We start from the raw sequence: 20,060 nt of genomic DNA on the forward strand, positions 1-20,060 counted from the left end.
TGGAGCACTGGGTGTTATGCACAAACAAGGAATCATGGAACACTATATCTAAAACTACTGATGCAATGTATGGGGATTAACATAACAATAAAAACATTTCATAATAATAATAAAAAAGAACGCTTGCTATTAGACTTCCATGCAAAAGTGGGGCCGCAGTGCTAGCTTCATGAAACAAGTGGGGAGTCGTGTTCTGTCTTCTGCCGGGGCCTGAGTCCCACACGGAAAATGGGTCTGGACTCCCTTGCAGTGCTCTCACGCACGCACACAACAAAATGCTGCCACCCTCAGGAGCAGCTGTTTTACCTGCAGCACAGGCTCTCAACCGAGTTTTTCCTTCGAGTTAGGTGGCTTCGTTTAAGCCTGCACACACACCCTGGGCAACGGTACTAGCCCCATAACCATGATGTGGGTTGAGAGCTACCTTCTGTACCGGCCTGTCTCTCCCCTGATATTACGATATTGAAACCGTCCCCAGGCTCTCAGCCACAGTACACCCTAAACTGCTTCGCCCACAGAGAGGTCGACGGTAGCTAAAGCACGGTTTCTCTACAGTGTTGTTTCTTCGAGTTAGAAAGCTAGCTATTAGACTTCCATTCAAAAGTGGGGCCGCACTACTAGTTTCATGGAGCCAGTGGGGAGTCGTGTTCTGGCTTCTTGCGGGGCCTGGGTCTCACAAGGAAAATGGTTTTGGACTCACTTGCTGTGCACTCACGCATGCACACCACACAATGCGTCCACCCTGAGGCATGGCTCTTTTAGCCGAAGCAGGAATTCCCTACAGAGTTGTTCCTTTGAGTTAGGTGGTTGGCTTATGGCCTGCAGGCACACCCGGGGCAAGGGTACTAGCCTCATAAACAAGAGGTGAGTTGAGAGCTGCCTTCCGCACCGGCCTGTTTCTCACTCCATTTCACGTCTGGGACCCTTTCCCCGGTCTCTCATACACGAGCACTATCCAACTCCTGCGGCTTCAGGAACGGCAATGTTAGCTAAGGCGCAGTAACGCCACAGCATTGATTCTTGGTGTTAGTAGCCTGGTAGGCGAATGAGCTGCAGCTGGGATTCTTGACAGGCTTGTTTCTTCCCAGTCAGTGTGGAGCACATAGCATTCCAAGCACACATGGAGCAGTAGTGTTAGCTTCAGGTAGCAAGAGCTGAGTCCAGAGGTGCCTTCTGCCCGGACCTATTTCTCCCTTGCTTTCACGTATGGAACCCGTCCCCCACGCTCTCAGCCACGGTACTCCGTGTAATACTTCCTCCATCTAGAGGTCGACGGTAGCTAAAGCAGGGTTTCTCTACAGTGTTGTTTCTTCGAGTGAGAACACTAGCTGTTAGACTTCCATGCAAAAGTGGGGCTGCCGTGCTAGCGTGATGAAACACATGGGGAGTCGTGTTCTGCCTTCTGCTGGGGCCTGAGGCTCACTCACAAAAAGCTTTGGACTCCCTTGCAGGCCTCTCATGCACGCACACAACATAATGCTTCCACCTTCAAGAGCGGCTCTTTTAGCTGAAGCATGGATTCTCCAGCGAGTTTTTCCTTCGAGTTAGGCGGTTTTCCTGAAGCCTGCACACACACCCGGGGCAACGGTACTAGCCCCATAGCCATGGTGTGAGTTGAGAGCTGCCTTCTCTCCGGCCTGTCTCTCCCTCGATTTTAGGAAACGGAACCCGTCCCCAGGCTCTCACCCACCGTACACCCTAAACTGCTTCCTCCCACACAGAGGTCGTCGGTAGCTAAAGCACGGTTTCTCTTCAGTGTTGTTTCTCCGAGTTAGAACGCTTGCCATTAATGTCCACAATAGCCAAACTGTGGAAAGAGCCAAGATGTCCACCAACAGATGAATGGATAAAGAAGAGGGGGTATATATATATATATATATATATATATACACAATGGAATATTACGCAGCCATCAAAAGGAATGAGATCTTGCCATCTGCAACGACGTGGATGGAACTGGAGGGTATCATGCTGAGCGAAATAAGTCAAACAGAGAAAGACATGTATCATATGACCTCACTGATATGAGGAATTCTTAATCTCAGGAAACAAACTGAGGGTTGCTGGGCTGGAGTGGGGGCTGGGGTGGGAGGGATGGGGTCACTGGGTGTTGGACACTGGGGAGGGTATGTGTTCTGGTAAGCGCTGTGAATTGTGCAAGACTGTTGAATCTCAGATCTGTACCTCTGAAACAAATAATGCAATATATGTTAAGAAAGAAAAAAAGAAGAAGAAGAATGTAGCAGGAGGGAAAGAATGAAGGGGGGCAAAATCGGAGGGGGAGAAGAACCATGAGAGACGATGGACTCTGAGAAACAAACTGAGGGTTCTAGAGGGGAGGGGGGTGGGAGGATGGGTTAGCCTGGTGATGGGTATTGAGCAGGGCACGATCTGCATGGAGCACTGGGTGTTATGCACAAACAAGGAATCATGGAACACTATATCTAAAACTAATGATGTAATGTATGGGGATTAACATAACAATAAAAACATTTCATAATAATAATAAAAAAGAACGCTTGCTATTAGACTTCCATGCAAAAGTGGGGCCGCAGTGCTAGCTTCATGAAACAAGTGGGGAGTCGTGTTCTGTCTTCTGCCGGGGCCTGAGTCCCACACGGAAAATGGGTCTGGACTCCCTTGCAGTGCTCTCACGCACGCACACAACAAAATGCTGCCACCCTCAGGAGCAGCTGTTTTACCTGCAGCACAGGCTCTCAACCGAGTTTTTCCTTCGAGTTAGGTGGCTTCGTTTAAGCCTGCACACACACCCTGGGCAACGGTACTAGCCCCATAACCATGATGTGGGTTGAGAGCTGCCTTCTGTACCGGCCTGTCTCTCCCCCGATATTACGATATTGAAACCGTCCCCAGGCTCTCAGCCACAGTACACCCTAAACTGCTTCGCCCACAGAGAGGTCGACGGTAGCTAAAGCACGGTTTCTCTACAGTGTTGTTTCTTCGAGTTAGAAAGCTAGCTATTAGACTTCCATTCAAAAGCGGGGCCGCAGTACTAGTTTCATGGAGCCAGTGGGGAGTCGTGTTCTGGCTTCTTGCGGGGCCTGGGTCTCACAAGGAAAATGGTTTTGGACTCACTTGCTGTGCACTCACGCATGCACACCACACAATGCGTCCACCCTGAGGCATGGCTCTTTTAGCCGAAGCAGGAATTCCCTACAGAGTTGTTCCTTTGAGTTAGGTGGTTGGCTTATGGCCTGCAGGCACACCCGGGGCAAGGGTACTAGGCTCATAAACAAGAGGTGAGGTGAGAGCTGCCTTCCGCACCGGCCTGTTTCTCACTCCATTTCACGTCTGGGACCCTTTCCCCGGTCTCTCATACACGAGCACTATCCAACTCCTGCGGCTTCAGGAACGGCAATGTTAGCTAAGGCGCAGTAACGCCACAGCATTGATTCTTGGTGTTAGTAGCCTGATAGGCGAATGAGCTGCAGCTGGGATTCTTTAAAGGCTTGTTTCTTCCCAGTCAGTGTCGAGCACATAGCATTCCAAGCACACATGGAGCAGTAGTGTTAGCTTCAGGTAGCAAGAGCCGAGTCCAGAGGTGCCTTCTGCCCGGACCTATTTCTCCCTTGCTTTCACGTATGGAACCCGTCCCCCAGGCTCTCAGCCACGGTAGTCCGTGTAATACTTCCTCCATCTAGAGGTCGACGGTAGCTAAAGCAGGGTTTCTCTACAGTGTTGTTTCTTCGAGTGAGAACACTAGCTGTTAGACTTCCATGCAAAAGTGGGGCTGCCGTGCTAGCGTGATGAAACACATGGGGAGTCATGTTCTGCCTTCTGCTGGGGCCTGAGGCTCACTCACAAAAAGCTTTGGACTCCCTTGCAGGGCTCTCATGCACGCACACAACATAATGCTTCCACCTTCAAAGGGGCTCTTTTAGCTGAAGCATGGATTCTCCAGCGAGTTTTTCCTTCGAGTTAGGCGGTTTTCCTGAAGCCTGCACACACATCCGGGGCAACGGTACTAGCCCCATAGCCATGGTGTGAGTTGAGAGCTGCCTTCTCTCCGGCCTGTCTCTCCCTCGATTTTAGGAAACGGAACCCATCCCCAGGCTCTCTCCCACCGTACACCCTAAACTGCTTCCTCCCACACAGAGGTCGTCGGTAGCTAAAGCACGGTTTCTCTTCAGTGTTGTTTCTCCGAGTTAGAACGCTTGCCATTAATGTCCACAATAGCCAAACTGTGGAAAGAGCCAAGATGTCCACCAACAGATGAATGGATAAAGAAGAGGGGATATATATATATATATATATATATATATATATACACAATGGAATATTATGCAGCCATCAAAAGGAATGAGATCTTGCCATCTGCAACGACGTGGATGGAACTGGAGGGTATCATGCTGAGCGAAATAAGTCAAACAGAGAAAGACATGTATCATATGACCTCACTGATATGAGGAATCCTTAATCTCACGAAACAAACTGAGGGTTGCTGGGCTGGAGTGGGGGCTGGGGTGGGAGGGATGGGGTCACTGGGTGTTGGACACTGGGGAGGGTATGTGTTCTGGTAAGCGCTGTGAATTGTGCAAGACTGTTGAATCTCAGATCTGTACCTCTGAAACAATGCAATATATGTTAATAAAGAAAAAAAGAAGAAGAAGAATGTAGCAGGAGGGGAAGAATGAAGGGGGGAAAATCGGAGGGGGAGAAGAACCATGAGAGACGATGGACTCTGAGAAACAAACTGAGGGTTCTAGAGGGGAGGGGGGTGGGAGGATGGGTTAGCCTGGTGATGGGTATTGAGCAGGGCACGATCTGCATGGAGCACTGGGTGTTATGCACAAACAAGGAATCATGGAACACTATATCTAAAACTAATGATGTAATGTATGGGGAATAACATAACAGTAAAAACATTTAATAATAATAATACTAAAGAACGCTTGCTATTAGACTTCCATGCAAAAGTGGGGCCGCAGTGCTAGCTTCATGAAACAAGTGGGGAGTCGTGTTCTGTCTTCTGCCGGGGCCTGAGTCCCACACGGAAAATGGGTCTGGACTCCCTTGCAGTGCTCTCACGCACGCACACAACAAAATGCTGCCACCCTCAGGAGCAGCTGTTTTACCTGCAGCACAGGCTCTCAACCGAGTTTTTCCTTCGAGTTAAGTGGCTTCGTTTACGCCTTCACACACACCCTGGGCAACGGTACTAGCCCCATAACCATGATGTGGGTTGAGAGCTGCCTTCTGTACCGGCCTGTCTCTCCCCCGATATTACGATATTGAAACCGTCCCCAGGCTCTCAGCCACAGTACACCCTAAACTGCTTCGCCCACAGAGAGGTCGACGGTAGCTAAAGCACGGTTTCTCTACAGTGTTGTTTCTTCGAGTTAGAAAGCTAGCTATTAGACTTCCATTCAAAAGTGGGGCCGCAGTACTAGTTTCATGGAGCCAGTGGGGAGTCGTGTTCTGGCTTCTTGCGGGGCCTGGGTCTCACAAGGAAAATGGTTTTGGACTCACTTGCTGTGCACTCACGCATGCACACCACACAATGCGTCCACCCTGAGGCATGGCTCTTTTAGCCGAAGCAGGAATTCCCTACAGAGTTGTTCCTTTGAGTGAGGTGGTTGGCTTATGGCCTGCAGGCACACCCGGGGCAAGGGTACTAGCCTCATAAACAAGAGGTGAGTTGAGAGCTGCCTTCCGCACCGGCCTGTTTCTCACTCCATTTCACGTCTGGGACCCTTTCCCCGGTCTCTCATACACGAGCACTATCCAACTCCTGCGGCTTCAGGAACGGCAATGTTAGCTAAGGCGCAGTAACGCCACAGCATTGATTCTTGGTGTTAGTAGCCTGGTAGGCGAATGAGCTGCAGCTGGGAGTCTTGACAGGCTTGTTTCTTCCCAGTCAGTGTGGAGCACATAGCATTCCAAGCACACATGGAGCAGTAGTGTTAGCTTCAGGTAGCAAGAGCTGAGTCCAGAGGTGCCTTCTGCCCGGACCTATTTCTCCCTTGCTTTCACGTATGGAACCCGTCCCCCAGGCTCTCAGCCACGGTAGTCCGTGTAATACTTCCTCCATCTAGAGGTCGACGGTAGCTAAAGCAGGGTTTCTCTACAGTGTTGTTTCTTCGAGTGAGAACACTAGCTGTTAGACTTCCATGCAAAAGTGGGGCTGCCGTGCTAGCGTGAGGAAACACATGGGGAGTCGTGTTCTGCCTTCTGCTGGGGCCTGAGGCTCACTCACAAAAAGCTTTGGACTCCCTTGCAGGGCTCTCATGCACGCACACAACATAATGCTTCCACCTTCAAGAGCGGCTCTTTTAGCTGAAGCATGGATTCTCCAGCGAGTTTTTCCTTCGAGTTAGGCGGTTTTCCTGAAGCCTGCACACACACCCGGGGCAACGGTACTAGCCCCATAGCCATGGTGTGAGTTGAGAGCTGCCTTCTCTCCGGCCTGTCTCTCCCTCGATTTTACGAAACGGAACCCGTCCCCAGGCTCTCACCCACCGTACACCCTAAACTGCTTCCTCCCACACAGAGGTCGTCGGTAGCTAAAGCACGGTTTCTCTTCAGTGTTGTTTCTCCGAGTTAGAACGCTTGCCATTAATGTCCACAATAGCCAAACTGTGGAAAGAGCCAAGATGTCCACCAACAGATGAATGGATAAAGAAGAGGGGGTATATATATATACACAATGGAATATTATGCAGCCATCAAAAGGAATGAGATCTTGCCATCTGCAACGACGTGGATGGAACTGGAGGGTATCATGCTGAGCGAAATAAGTCAAACAGAGAAAGACATGTATCATATGACCTCACTGATATGAGGAATCCTTAATCTCACGAAACAAACTGAGGGTTGCTGGGCTGGAGTGGGGGCTGGGGTGGGAGGGATGGGGTCACTGGGTGTTGGACACTGGGGAGGGTATGTGTTCTGGTAAGCGCTGTGAATTGTGCAAGACTGTTGAATCTCAGATCTGTACCTCTGAAACAATGCAATATATGTTAAGAAAGAAAAAAAGAAGAAGAAGAATGTAGCAGGAGGGGAAGAATGAAGGGGGGAAAATCGGAGGGGGAGAAGAACCATGAGAGACGATGGACTCTGAGAAACAAACTGAGGGTTCTAGAGGGGAGGGGGGTGGGAGGATGGGTTAGCCTGGTGATGGGTATTGAGCAGGGCACGATCTGCATGGAGCACTGGGTGTTATGCACAAACAAGGAATCATGGAACACTATATCTAAAACTAATGATGTAATGTATGGGGAATAACATAACAGTAAAAACATATAATAATAATAATACTAAAGAACGCTTGCTATTAGACTTCCATGCAAAAGTGGGGCCGCAGTGCTAGCTTCATGAAACAAGTGGGGAGTCGTGTTCTGTCTTCTGCCGGGGCCTGAGTCCCACACGGAAAATGGGTCTGGACTCCCTTGCAGTGCTCTCACGCACGCACACAACAAAATGCTGCCACCCTCAGGAGCAGCTGTTTTACCTGCAGCACAGGCTCTCAACCGAGTTTTTCCTTCGAGTTAGGTGGCTTCATTTAAGCCTGCACACACACCCTGGGCAACGGTACTAGCCCCATAACCATGATGTGGGTTGAGAGCTGCCTTCTGTACCGGCCTGTCTCTCCCCCGATATTACGATATTGAAACCGTCCCCAGGCTCTCAGCCACAGTACACCCTAAACTGCTTCGCCCACAGAGAGGTCGACGGTAGCTAAAGCACGGTTTCTCTACAGTGTTGTTTCTTCGAGTTAGAAAGCTAGCTATTAGACTTCCATTCAAAAGTGGGGCCGCAGTACTAGTTTCATGGAGCCAGTGGGGAGTCGTGTTCTGGCTTCTTGCGGGGCCTGGGTCTCACAAGGAAAATGGTTTTGGACTCACTTGCTGTGCACTCACGCATGCACACCACACAATGCGTCCACCCTGAGGCATGGCTCTTTTAGCCGAAGCAGGAATTCCCTACAGAGTTGTTCCTTTGAGTTAGGTGGTTGGCTTATGGCCTGCAGGCACACCCGGGGCAAGGGTACTAGCCTCATAAACAAGAGGTGAGTTGAGAGCTGCCTTCCGCACCGGCCTGTTTCTCACTCCATTTCACGTCTGGGACCCTTTCCCCGGTCTCTCATACACGAGCACTATACAACTCCTGCGGCTTCAGGAACGGCAATGTTAGCTAAGGCGCAGTAACGCCACAGCATTGATTCTTGGTGTTAGTAGCCTGGTAGGCGAATGAGCTGCAGCTGGGATTCTTGACAGGCTTGTTTCTTCCCAGTCAGTGTGGAGCACATAGCATTCCAAGCACACATGGAGCAGTAGTGTTAGCTTCAGGTAGCAAGAGCTGAGTCCAGAGGTGCCTTCTGCCCGGACCTATTTCTCCCTTGCTTTCACGTATGGAACCCGTTCCCCAGGCTCTCAGCCACGGTAGTCCGTGTAATACTTCCTCCATCTAGAGGTCGACGGTAGCTAAAGCAGGGTTTCTCTACAGTGTTGTTTCTTCGAGTGAGAACACTAGCTGTTAGACTTCCATGCAAAAGTGGGGCTGCCGTGCTAGCGTGATGAAACACATGGGGAGTCGTGTTCTGCCTTCTGCTGGGGCCTGAGGCTCACTCACAAAAAGCTTTGGACTCCCTTGCAGGGCTCTCATGCACGCACACAACATAATGCTTCCACCTTCAAGAGCGGCTCTTTTAGCTGAAGCATGGATTCTCCAGCGAGTTTTTCCTTCGAGTTAGGCGGTTTTCCTGAAGCATGCACACACACCCGGGGCAACGGTACTAGCCCCATAGCCATGGTGTGAGTTGAGAGCTGCCTTCTCTCCGGCCTGTCTCTCCCTCGATTTTACGAAACGGAACCCGTCCCCAGGCTCTCACCCACCGTACACCCTAAACTGCTTCCTCCCACACAGAGGTCGTCGGTTGCTAAAGCACGGTTTCTCTTCAGTGTTGTTTCTCCGAGTTAGAACGCTTGCCATTAATGTCCACAATAGCCAAACTGTGGAAAGAGCCAAGATGTCCACCAACAGATGAATGGATAAAGAAGAGGGGGTATATATATATATATATATATATATATATATACACAATGGAATATTATGCAGCCATCAAAAGGAATGAGATCTTGCCATCTGCAACGACGTGGATGGAACTGGACGGTATCATGCTGAGCGAAATAAGTCAAACAGAGAAAGACATGTATCATATGACCTCACTGATATGAGGAATTCTTAATCTCAGGAAACAAACTGAGGGTTGCTGGAGTGGGGGCTGGGGTGGGAGGGATGGGGTCACTGGGTGTTGGACACTGGGGAGGGTATGTGTTCTGGTAAGCGCTGTGAATTGTGCAAGACTGTTGAATCTCAGATCTGTACCTCTGAAACAAATAATGCAATATATGTTAAGAAAGAAAAAAAGAAGAAGAAGAATGTAGCAGGAGGGGAAGAATGAAGGGGGGAAAATCGGAGGGGGAGAAGAACCATGAGAGACGATGGACTCTGAGAAACAAACTGAGGGTTCTAGAGGGGAGGGGGGTGGGAGGATGGGTTAGCCTGGTGATGGGTATTGAGCAGGGCACGATCTGCATGGAGCACTGGGTGTTATGCACAAACAAGGAATCATGGAACACTATATCTAAAACTACTGATGCAATGTATGGGGATTAACATAACAATAAAAACATTTCATAATAATAATAAAAAAGAACGCTTGCTATTAGACTTCCATGCAAAAGTGGGGCCGCAGTGCTAGCTTCATGAAACAAGTGGGGAGTCGTGTTCTGTCTTCTGCCGGGGCCTGAGTCCCACACGGAAAATGGGTCTGGACTCCCTTGCAGTGCTCTCACGCACGCACACAACAAAATGCTGCCACCCTCAGGAGCAGCTGTTTTACCTGCAGCACAGGCTCTCAACCGAGTTTTTCCTTCGAGTTAGGTGGCTTCGTTTAAGCCTGCACACACACCCTGGGCAACGGTACTAGCCCCATAACCATGATGTGGGTTGAGAGCTGCCTTCTGTACCGGCCTGTCTCTCCCCCGATATTACGATATTGAAACCGTCCCCAGGCTCTCAGCCACAGTACACCCTAAACTGCTTCGCCCACAGAGAGGTCGACGGTAGCTAAAGCACGGTTTCTCTACAGTGTTGTTTCTTCGAGTTAGAAAGCTAGCTATTAGACTTCCATTCAAAAGTGGGGCCGCAGTACTAGTTTCATGGAGCCAGTGGGGAGTCGTGTTCTGGCTTCTTGCGGGGCCTGGGTCTCACAAGGAAAATGGTTTTGGACTCACTTGCTGTGCACTCACGCATGCACACCACACAATGCGTCCACCCTGAGGCATGGCTCTTTTAGCCGAAGCACGAATTCCCTACAGAGTTGTTCCTTTGAGTTAGGTGGTTGGCTTATGGCCTGCAGGCACACCCGGGGCAAGGGTACTAGCCTCATAAACAAGAGGTGAGTTGAGAGCTGCCTTCCGCACCGGCCTGTTTCTCACTCCATTTCACGTCTGGGACCCTTTCCCCGGTCTCTCATACACGAGCACTATCCAACTCCTGCGGCTTCAGGAACGGCAATGTTAGCTAAGGCGCAGTAAGGCCACAGCATTGATTCTTGGTGTTAGTAGCCTGGTAGGCGAATGAGCTGCAGCTGGGATTCTTGACAGGCTTGTTTCTTCCCAGTCAGTGTCGAGCATATAGCATTCCAAGCACACATGGAGCAGTAGTGTTAGCTTCAGGTAGCAAGAGCTGAGTCCAGAGGTGCCTTCTGCCCGGACCTATTTCTCCCTTGCTTTCACGTATGGAACCCGTCCCCCAGGCTCTCAGCCACGGTACTCCGTGTAATACTTCCTCCATCTAGAGGTCGACGGTAGCTAAAGCAGGGTTTCTCTACAGTGTTGTTTCTTCGAGTGAGAACACTAGCTGTTAGACTTCCATGCAAAAGTGGGGCTGCCGTGCTAGCGTGATGAAACACATGGGGAGTCGTGTTCTGCCTTCTGCTGGGGCCTGAGGCTCACTCACAAAAAGCTTTGGACTCCCTTGCAGGGCTCTCATGCACGCACACAACATAATGCTTCCACCTTCAAGAGCGGCTCTTTTAGCTGAAGCATGGATTCTCCAGCGAGTTTTTCCTTCGAGTTAGGTGGTTTTCATGAAGCCTGCACACAAACCCGGGGCAACGGTACCAGCCCCATAGCCATGGTGTGAGTTGAGAGCTGCCTTCTCTCCGGCCTGTCTCTCCCTCGATTTTACGAAACGGAACCCGTCCCCAGGCTCTCACCCACCGTACACCCTAAACTGCTTCCTCCCACACAGAGGTCGTCGGTAGGTAAAGCACGGTTTCTCTTCAGTGTTGTTTCTCCGAGTTAGAACGCTTGCCATTAATGTCCACAATAGCCAAACTGTGGAAAGAGCCAAGATGTCCACCAACAGATGAATGGATAAAGAAGAGGGGGTATATATATATATATATATATATATATATATATATATACACAATGGAATATTATGCAGCCATCAAAAGGAATGAGATCTTGCCATCTGCAACGACGTGGATGGAACTGGAGGGTATCATGCTGAGCGAAATAAGTCAAACAGAGAAAGACATGTATCATATGACCTCACTGATATGAGGAATCCTTAATCTCACGAAACAAACTGAGGGTTGCTGGGCTGGAGTGGGGGCTGGGGTGGGAGGGATGGGGTCACTGGGTGTTGGACACTGGGGAGGGTATGTGTTCTGGTAAGCGCTGTGAATTGTGCAAGACTGTTGAATCTCAGATCTGTACCTCTGAAACAATGCAATATATGTTAATAAAGAAAAAAAGAAGAAGAAGAATGTAGCAGGAGGGGAAGAATGAAGGGGGGAAAATCGGAGGGGGAGAAGAACCATGAGAGACGATGGACTCTGAGAAACAAACTGAGGGTTCTAGAGGGGAGGGGGGTGGGAGGATGGGTTAGCCTGGTGATGGGTATTGAGCAGGGCACGATCTGCATGGAGCACTGGGTGTTATGCACAAACAAGGAATCATGGAACACTATATCTAAAACTAATGATGTAATGTATGGGGAATAACATAACAGTAAAAACATTTAATAATAATAATACTAAAGAACGCTTGCTATTAGACTTCCATGCAAAAGTGGGGCCGCAGTGCTAGCTTCATGAAACAAGTGGGGAGTCGTGTTCTGTCTTCTGCCGGGGCCTGAGTCCCACACGGAAAATGGGTCTGGACTCCCTTGCAGTGCTCTCACGCACGCACACAACAAAATGCTGCCACCCTCAGGAGCAGCTGTTTTACCTGCAGCACAGGCTCTCAACCGAGTTTTTCCTTCGAGTTAGGTGGCTTCGTTTACGCCTGCACACACACCCTGGGCAACGGTACTAGCCCCATAACCATGATGTGGGTTGAGAGCTGCCTTCTGTACCGGCCTGTCTCTCCCCCGATATTACGATATTGAAACCGTCCCCAGGCTCTCAGCCACAGTACACCCTAAACTGCTTCGCCCACAGAGAGGTCGACGGTAGCTAAAGCACGGTTTCTCTACAGTGTTGTTTCTTCGAGTTAGAAAGCTAGCTATTAGACTTCCATTCAAAAGTGGGGCCGCAGTACTAGTTTCATGGAGCCAGTGGGGAGTCGTGTCCTGGCTTCTTGCGGGGCCTGGGTCTCACAAGGAAAATGGTTTTGGACTCACTTGCTGTGCACTCACGCATGCACACCACACAATGCGTCCACCCTGAGGCATGGCTCTTTTAGCCGAAGCAGGAATTCCCTACAGAGTTGTTCCTTTGAGTTAGGTGGTTGGCTTATGGCCTGCAGGCACACCCGGGGCAAGGGTACTAGCCTCATAAACAAGAGGTGAGTTGAGAGCTGCCTTCCGCACCGGCCTGTTTCTCACTCCATTTCACGTCTGGGACCCTTTCCCCGGTCTCTCATACACGAGCACTATACAACTCCTGCGGCTTCAGGAACGGCAATGTTAGCTAAGGCGCAGTAACGCCACAGCATTGATTCTTGGTGTTAGTAGCCTGGTAGGCGAATGAGCTGCAGCTGGGATTCTTGACAGGCTTGTTTCTTCCCAGTCAGTGTCGAGCACATAGCATTCCAAGCACACATGGAGCAGTAGTGTTAGCTTCAGGTAGCAAGAGCCGAGTCCAGAGGTGCCTTCTGCCCGGACCTATTTCTCCCTTGCTTTCACGTATGGAACCCGTCCCCCAGGCTCTCAGCCACGGTAGTCCGTGTAATACTTCCTCCATATAGAGGTCGACGGTAGCTAAAGCAGGGTTTCTCTACAGTGTTGTTTCTTCGAGTGAGAACACTAGCTGTTAGACTTCCATGCAAAAGTGGGGCTGCCGTGCTAGCGTGATGAAACACATGGGGAGTCGTGTTCTGCCTTCTGCTGGGGCCTGATGCTCACTCACAAAAAGCTTTGGACTCCCTTGCAGGGCTCTCATGCACGCACACAACATAATGCTTCCACCTTCAAGAGCGGCTCTTTGAGCTGAAGCATGGATTCTCCAGCGAGTTTTTCCTTCGAGTTAGGCGGTTTTCATGAAGCATGCACACACACCCGGGGCAACGGTACTAGCCCCATAACCATGGTGTGAGTTGAGAGCTGCCTTCTCTCCGGCCTGTCTCTCCCTCGATTTTAGGAAACGGAACCCGTCCCCAGGCTCTCACCCACCGTACACCCTAAACTGCTTCCTCCCACACAGAGGTCGTCGGTAGCTAAAGCACGGTTTCTCTTCAGTGTTGTTTCTCCGAGTTAGAACGCTTGCCATTAATGTCCACAATAGCCAAACTGTGGAAAGAGCCAAGATGTCCACCAACAGATGAATGGATAAAGAAGAGGGGGTATATATATATACACAATTGAATATTATGCAGCCATCAAAAGGAATGAGATCTTGCCATCTGCAACGACGTGGATGGAACTGGAGGGTATCATGCTGAGCGAAATAAGTCAAACAGAGAAAGACATGTATCATATGACCTCACTGATATGAGGAATCCTTAATCTCACGAAACAAACTGAGGGTTGCTGGGCTGGAGTGGGGGCTGGGGTGGGAGGGATGGGGTCACTGGGTGTTGGACACTGGGGAGGGTATGTGTTCTGGTAAGCGCTGTGAATTGTGCAAGACTGTTGAATCTCAGATCTGTACCTCTGAAACAATGCAATATATGTTAATAAAGAAAAAAAGAAGAAGAAGAATGTAGCAGGAGGGGAAGAATGAAGGGGGGAAAATCGGAGGGGGAGAAGAACCATGAGAGACGATGGACTCTGAGAAACAAACTGAGGGTTCTAGAGGGGAGGGGGGTGGGAGGATGGGTTAGCCTGGTGATGGGTATTGAGCAGGGCACGATCTGCATGGAGCACTGGGTGTTATGCACAAACAAGGAATCATGGAACACTATATCTAAAACTAATGATGTAATGTATGGGGAATAACATAACAGTAAAAACATTTAATAATAATAATACTAAAGAACGCTTGCTATTAGACTTCCATGCAAAAGTGGGGCCGCAGTGCTAGCTTCATGAAACAAGTGGGGAGTCGTGTTCTGTCTTCTGCCGGGGCCTGAGTCCCACACGGAAAATGGGTCTGGACTCCCTTGCAGTGCTCTCACGCACGCACACAACAAAATGCTGCCACCCTCAGGAGCAGCTGTTTTACCTGCAGCACAGGCTCTCAACCGAGTTTTTCCTTCGAGTTAGGTGGCTTCGTTTACGCCTGCACACACACCCTGGGCAACGGTACTAGCCCCATAACCATGATGTGGGTTGAGAGCTGCCTTCTGTACCGGCCTGTCTCTCCCCCGATATTACGATATTGAAACCGTCCCCAGGCTCTCAGCCACAGTACACCCTAAACTGCTTCGCCCACAGAGAGGTCGACGGTAGCTAAAGCACGGTTTCTCTACAGTGTTGTTTCTTCGAGTTAGAAAGCTAGCTATTAGACTTCCATTCAAAAGTGGGGCCGCAGTACTAGTTTCATGGAGCCAGTGGGGAGTCGTGTCCTGGCTTCTTGCGGGGCCTGGGTCTCACAAGGAAAATGGTTTTGGACTCACTTGCTGTGCACTCACGCATGCACACCACACAATGCGTCCACCCTGAGGCATGGCTCTTTTAGCCGAAGCAGGAATTCCCTACAGAGTTGTTCCTTTGAGTTAGGTGGTTGGCTTATGGCCTGCAGGCACACCCGGGGCAAGGGTACTAGCCTCATAAACAAGAGGTGAGTTGAGAGCTGCCTTCCGCACCGGCCTGTTTCTCACTCCATTTCACGTCTGGGACCCTTTCCCCGGTCTCTCATACACGAGCACTATACAACTCCTGCGGCTTCAGGAACGGCAATGTTAGCTAAGGCGCAGTAACGCCACAGCATTGATTCTTGGTGTTAGTAGCCTGGTAGGCGAATGAGCTGCAGCTGGGATTCTTGACAGGCTTGTTTCTTCCCAGTCAGTGTGGAGCACATAGCATTCCAAGCACACATGGAGCAGTAGTGTTAGCTTCAGGTAGCAAGAGCTGAGTCCAGAGGTGCCTTCTGCCCGGACCTATTTCTCCCTTGCTTTCACGTATGGAACCCGTCCCCCAGGCTCTCAGCCACGGTAGTCCGTGTAATACTTCCTCCATCTAGAGGTCGACGGTAGCTAAAGCAGGGTTTCTCTACAGTGTTGTTTCTTCGAGTGAGAACACTAGCTGTTAGACTTCCATGCAAAAGTGGGGCTGCCGTGCTAGCGTGATGAAACACATGGGGAGTCGTGTTCTGCCTTCTGCTGGGGCCTGAGGCTCACTCACAAAAAGCTTTGGACTCCCTTGCAGGGCTCTCATGCACGCACACAACATAATGCTTCCACCTTCAAGAGCGGCTCTTTTAGCTGAAGCATGGATTCTCCAGCGAGTTTTTCCTTCGAGTTAGGCGGTTTTCCTGAAGCCTGCACACACACCCGGGGCAACGGTACTAGCCCCATAGCCATGGTGTGAGTTGAGAGCTGCCTTCTCTCCGGCCTGTCTCTCCCTCGATTTTACGAAACGGAACCCGTCCCCAGGCTCTCACCCACCGTACACCCTAAACTGCTTCCTCCCACACAGAGGTCGTCGGTAGCTAAAGCACGGTTTCTCTTCAGTGTTGTTTCTCCGAGTTAGAACGCTTGCCATTAATGTCCACAATAGCCAAACTGTGGAAAGAGCCAAGATGTCCACCAACAGATGAATGGATAAAGAAGAGGGGGTATATATATATATATATATATATATATATATATATATACAATGGAATATTATGCAGCCATCAAAAGGAATGAGATCTTGCCATCTGCAACGACGTGGATGGAACTGGAGGGTATCATGCTGAGCTAAATACGTCAAACAGAGAAAGACATGTATCATATGACCTCACTGATATGAGGAATTCTTAATCTCACGAAACAAACTGAGGGTTGCTGGGCTGGAGTGGGGGCTGGGGTGGGAGGGATGGGGTCACTGGGTGCTGGACACTGGGGAGGGTATTTGTTCTGGTAGGCGCTGTGAATTGTGCAAGACTGTTGAATCTCAGATCTGTACCTCTGAAACAAATAATGCAATATATGATAAGAAAGAAAAAAAAAAGAAGAAGAATGTAGCAGGAGGGGAAGAATGAAGGGGGGAAAATCGGAGGGGGAGAAGAACCATGAGAGACGATGGACTCTGAGAAACAAACTGAGGGTTCTAGAGGGGAGGGGGGTGGGAGGATGGGTTAGCCTGGTGATGGGTATTGAGCAGGGCACGATCTGCATGGAGCACTGGGTGTTATGCACAAACAAGGAATCATGGAACACTATATCTAAAACTAATGATGTAATGTATGGGGATTAACATAACAATAAAAACATTTAATAATAATAATACTAAAGAACGCTTGCTATTAGACTTCCATGCAAAAGTGGGGCCGCAGTGCTAGCTTCATGAAACAAGTGGGGAGTCGTGTTCTGTCTTCTGCCGGGGCCTGAGTCCCACACGGAAAATGGGTCTGGACTCCCTTGCAGTGCTCTCACGCACGCACACAACAAAATGCTGCCACCCTCAGGAGCAGCTGTTTTACCTGCAGCACAGGCTCTCAACCGAGTTTTTCCTTCGAGTTAGGTGGCTTCGTTTACGCCTGCACACACACCCTGGGCAACGGTACTAGCCCCATAACCATGATGTGGGTTGAGAGCTGCCTTCTGTACCGGCCTGTCTCTCCCCCGATATTACGATATTGAAACCGTCCCCAGGCTCTCAGCCACAGTACACCCTAAACTGCTTCGCCCACAGAGAGGTCGACGGTAGCTAAAGCACGGTTTCTCTACAGTGTTGTTTCTTCGAGTTAGAAAGCTAGCTATTAGACTTCCATTCAAAAGTGGGGCCGCAGTACTAGTTTCATGGAGCCAGTGGGGAGTCGTGTTCTGGCTTCTTGCGGGGCCTGGGTCTCACAAGGAAAATGGTTTTGGACTCACTTGCTGTGCACTCACGCATGCACACCACACAATGCGTCCACCCTGAGGCATGGCTCTTTTAGCCGAAGCAGGAATTCCCTACAGAGTTGTTCCTTTGAGTTAGGTGGTTGGCTTATGGCCTGCAGGCACACCCGGGGCAAGGGTACTAGCCTCATAAACAAGAGGTGAGTTGAGAGCTGCCTTCCGCACCGGCCTGTTTCTCACTCCATTTCACGTCTGGGACCCTTTCCCCGGTCTCTCATACACGAGCACTATACAACTCCTGCGGCTTCAGGAACGGCAATGTTAGCTAAGGCGCAGTAACGCCACAGCATTGATTCTTGGTGTTAGTAGCCTGGTAGGCGAATGAGCTGCAGCTGGGATTCTTGACAGGCTTGTTTCTTCCCAGTCAGTGTGGAGCACATAGCATTCCAAGCACACATGGAGCAGTAGTGTTAGCTTCAGGTAGCAAGAGCTGAGTCCAGAGGTGCCTTCTGCCCGGACCTATTTCTCCCTTGCTTTCACGTATGGAACCCGTCCCCCAGGCTCTCAGCCACGGTAGTCCGTGTAATACTTCCTCCATCTAGAGGTCGACGGTAGCTAAAGCAGGGTTTCTCTACAGTGTTGTTTCTTCGAGTGAGAACACTAGCTGTTAGACTTCCATGCAAAAGTGGGGCTGCCGTGCTAGCGTGATGAAACACATGGGGAGTCGTGTTCTGCCTTCTGCTGGGGCCTGAGGCTCACTCACAAAAAGCTTTGGACTCCCTTGCAGGGCTCTCATGCACGCACACAACATAATGCTTCCACCTTCAAGAGCGGCTCTTTTAGCTGAAGCATGGATTCTCCAGCGAGTTTTTCCTTCGAGTTAGGCGGTTTTCCTGAAGCCTGCACACACACCCGGGGCAACGGTACTAGCCCCATAGCCATGGTGTGAGTTGAGAGCTGCCTTCTCTCCGGCCTGTCTCTCCCTCGATTTTACGAAACGGAACCCGTCCCCAGGCTCTCACCCACCGTACACACTAAACTGCTTCCTCCCACACAGAGGTCGTCGGTAGCTAAAGCACGGTTTCTCTTCAGTGTTGTTTCTCCGAGTTAGAACGCTTTCCATTAATGTCCACAATAGCCAAACTGTGGAAAGAGCCAAGATGTCCACCAACAGATGAATGGATAAAGAAGAGGGGGTATATATATATATATATATATATATATATATAAATATATATATACACAATGGAATATTATGCAGCCATCAAAAGGAATGAGATCTTGCCATCTGCAACGACGTGGATGGAACTGGAGGGTATCATGCTGAGCGAAATAAGTCAAACAGATATAGACATGTATCATATGACCTCACTGATATGAGGAATTCTTAATCTCAGGAAACAAACTGAGGGTTGCTGGGCTGGAGTGGGGGCTGGGGTGGGAGGGATGGGGTCACTGGGTGTTGGACACTGGGGAGGGTATGTGTTCTGGTAAGCGCTGTGAATTGTGCAAGACTGTTGAATCTCAGATCTGTACCTCTGAAACAAATAATGCAATATATGTTAAGAAAGAAAAAAAGAAGAAGAAGAATGTAGCAGGAGGGGAGAATGAAGGGGGGGAAAATCGGAGGGGGAGAAAAACCATGAGAGACGATGGACTCTGAGAAACAAACTGAGGGTTCTAGAGGGGAGGGGGGTGGGAGGATGGGTTAGCCTGGTGATGGGTATTGAGCAGGGCACGATCTGCATGGAGCACTGGGTGTTATGCACAAACAAGGAATCATGGAACAGTATATCTAAAACTAATGATGTAATGTATGGGGATTAACATAACAATAAAAACATTTCATAATAATAATAAAAAAGAACGCTTGCTATTAGACTTCCATGCAAAAGTGGGGCCGCAGTGCTAGCTTCATGAAACAAGTGGGGAGTCGTGTTCTGTCTTCTGCCGGGGCCTGAGTCCCACACGGAAAATGGGTCTGGACTCCCTTGCAGTGCTCTCACGCACGCACACAACAAAATGCTGCCACCCTCAGGAGCAGCTGTTTTACCTGCAGCACAGGCTCTCAACCGAGTTTTTCCTTCGAGTTAGGTGGCTTCGTTTAAGCCTGCACACACACCCTGGGCAACGGTACTAGCCCCATAACCATGATGTGGGTTGAGAGCTGCCTTCTGTACCGGCCTGTCTCTCCCCCGATATTACGATATTGAAACCGTCCCCAGGCTCTCAGCCACAGTACACCCTAAACTGCTTCGCCCACAGAGAGGTCGACGGTAGCTAAAGCACGGTTTCTCTACAGTGTTGTTTCTTCGAGTTAGAAAGCTAGCTATTAGACTTCCATTCAAAAGTGGGGCCGCAGTACTAGTTTCATGGAGCCAGTGGGGAGTCGTGTTCTGGCTTCTTGCGGGGCCTGGGTCTCACAAGGAAAATGGTTTTGGACTCACTTGCTGTGCACTCACGCATGCACACCACACAATGCGTCCACCCTGAGGCATGGCTCTTTTAGCCGAAGCAGGAATTCCCTACAGAGTTGTTCCTTTGAGTTAGGTGGTTGGCTTATGGCCTGCAGGCACACCCGGGGCAAGGGTACTAGCCTCATAAACAAGAGGTGAGTTGAGAGCTGCCTTCCGCACCGGCCTGTTTCTCACTCCATTT

This window comes from Halichoerus grypus, chromosome 11 (genome assembly GCF_964656455.1).
Source record: "Halichoerus grypus chromosome 11, mHalGry1.hap1.1, whole genome shotgun sequence".
In the NCBI taxonomy this organism is placed as follows: Eukaryota; Metazoa; Chordata; class Mammalia; order Carnivora; family Phocidae; genus Halichoerus; species Halichoerus grypus.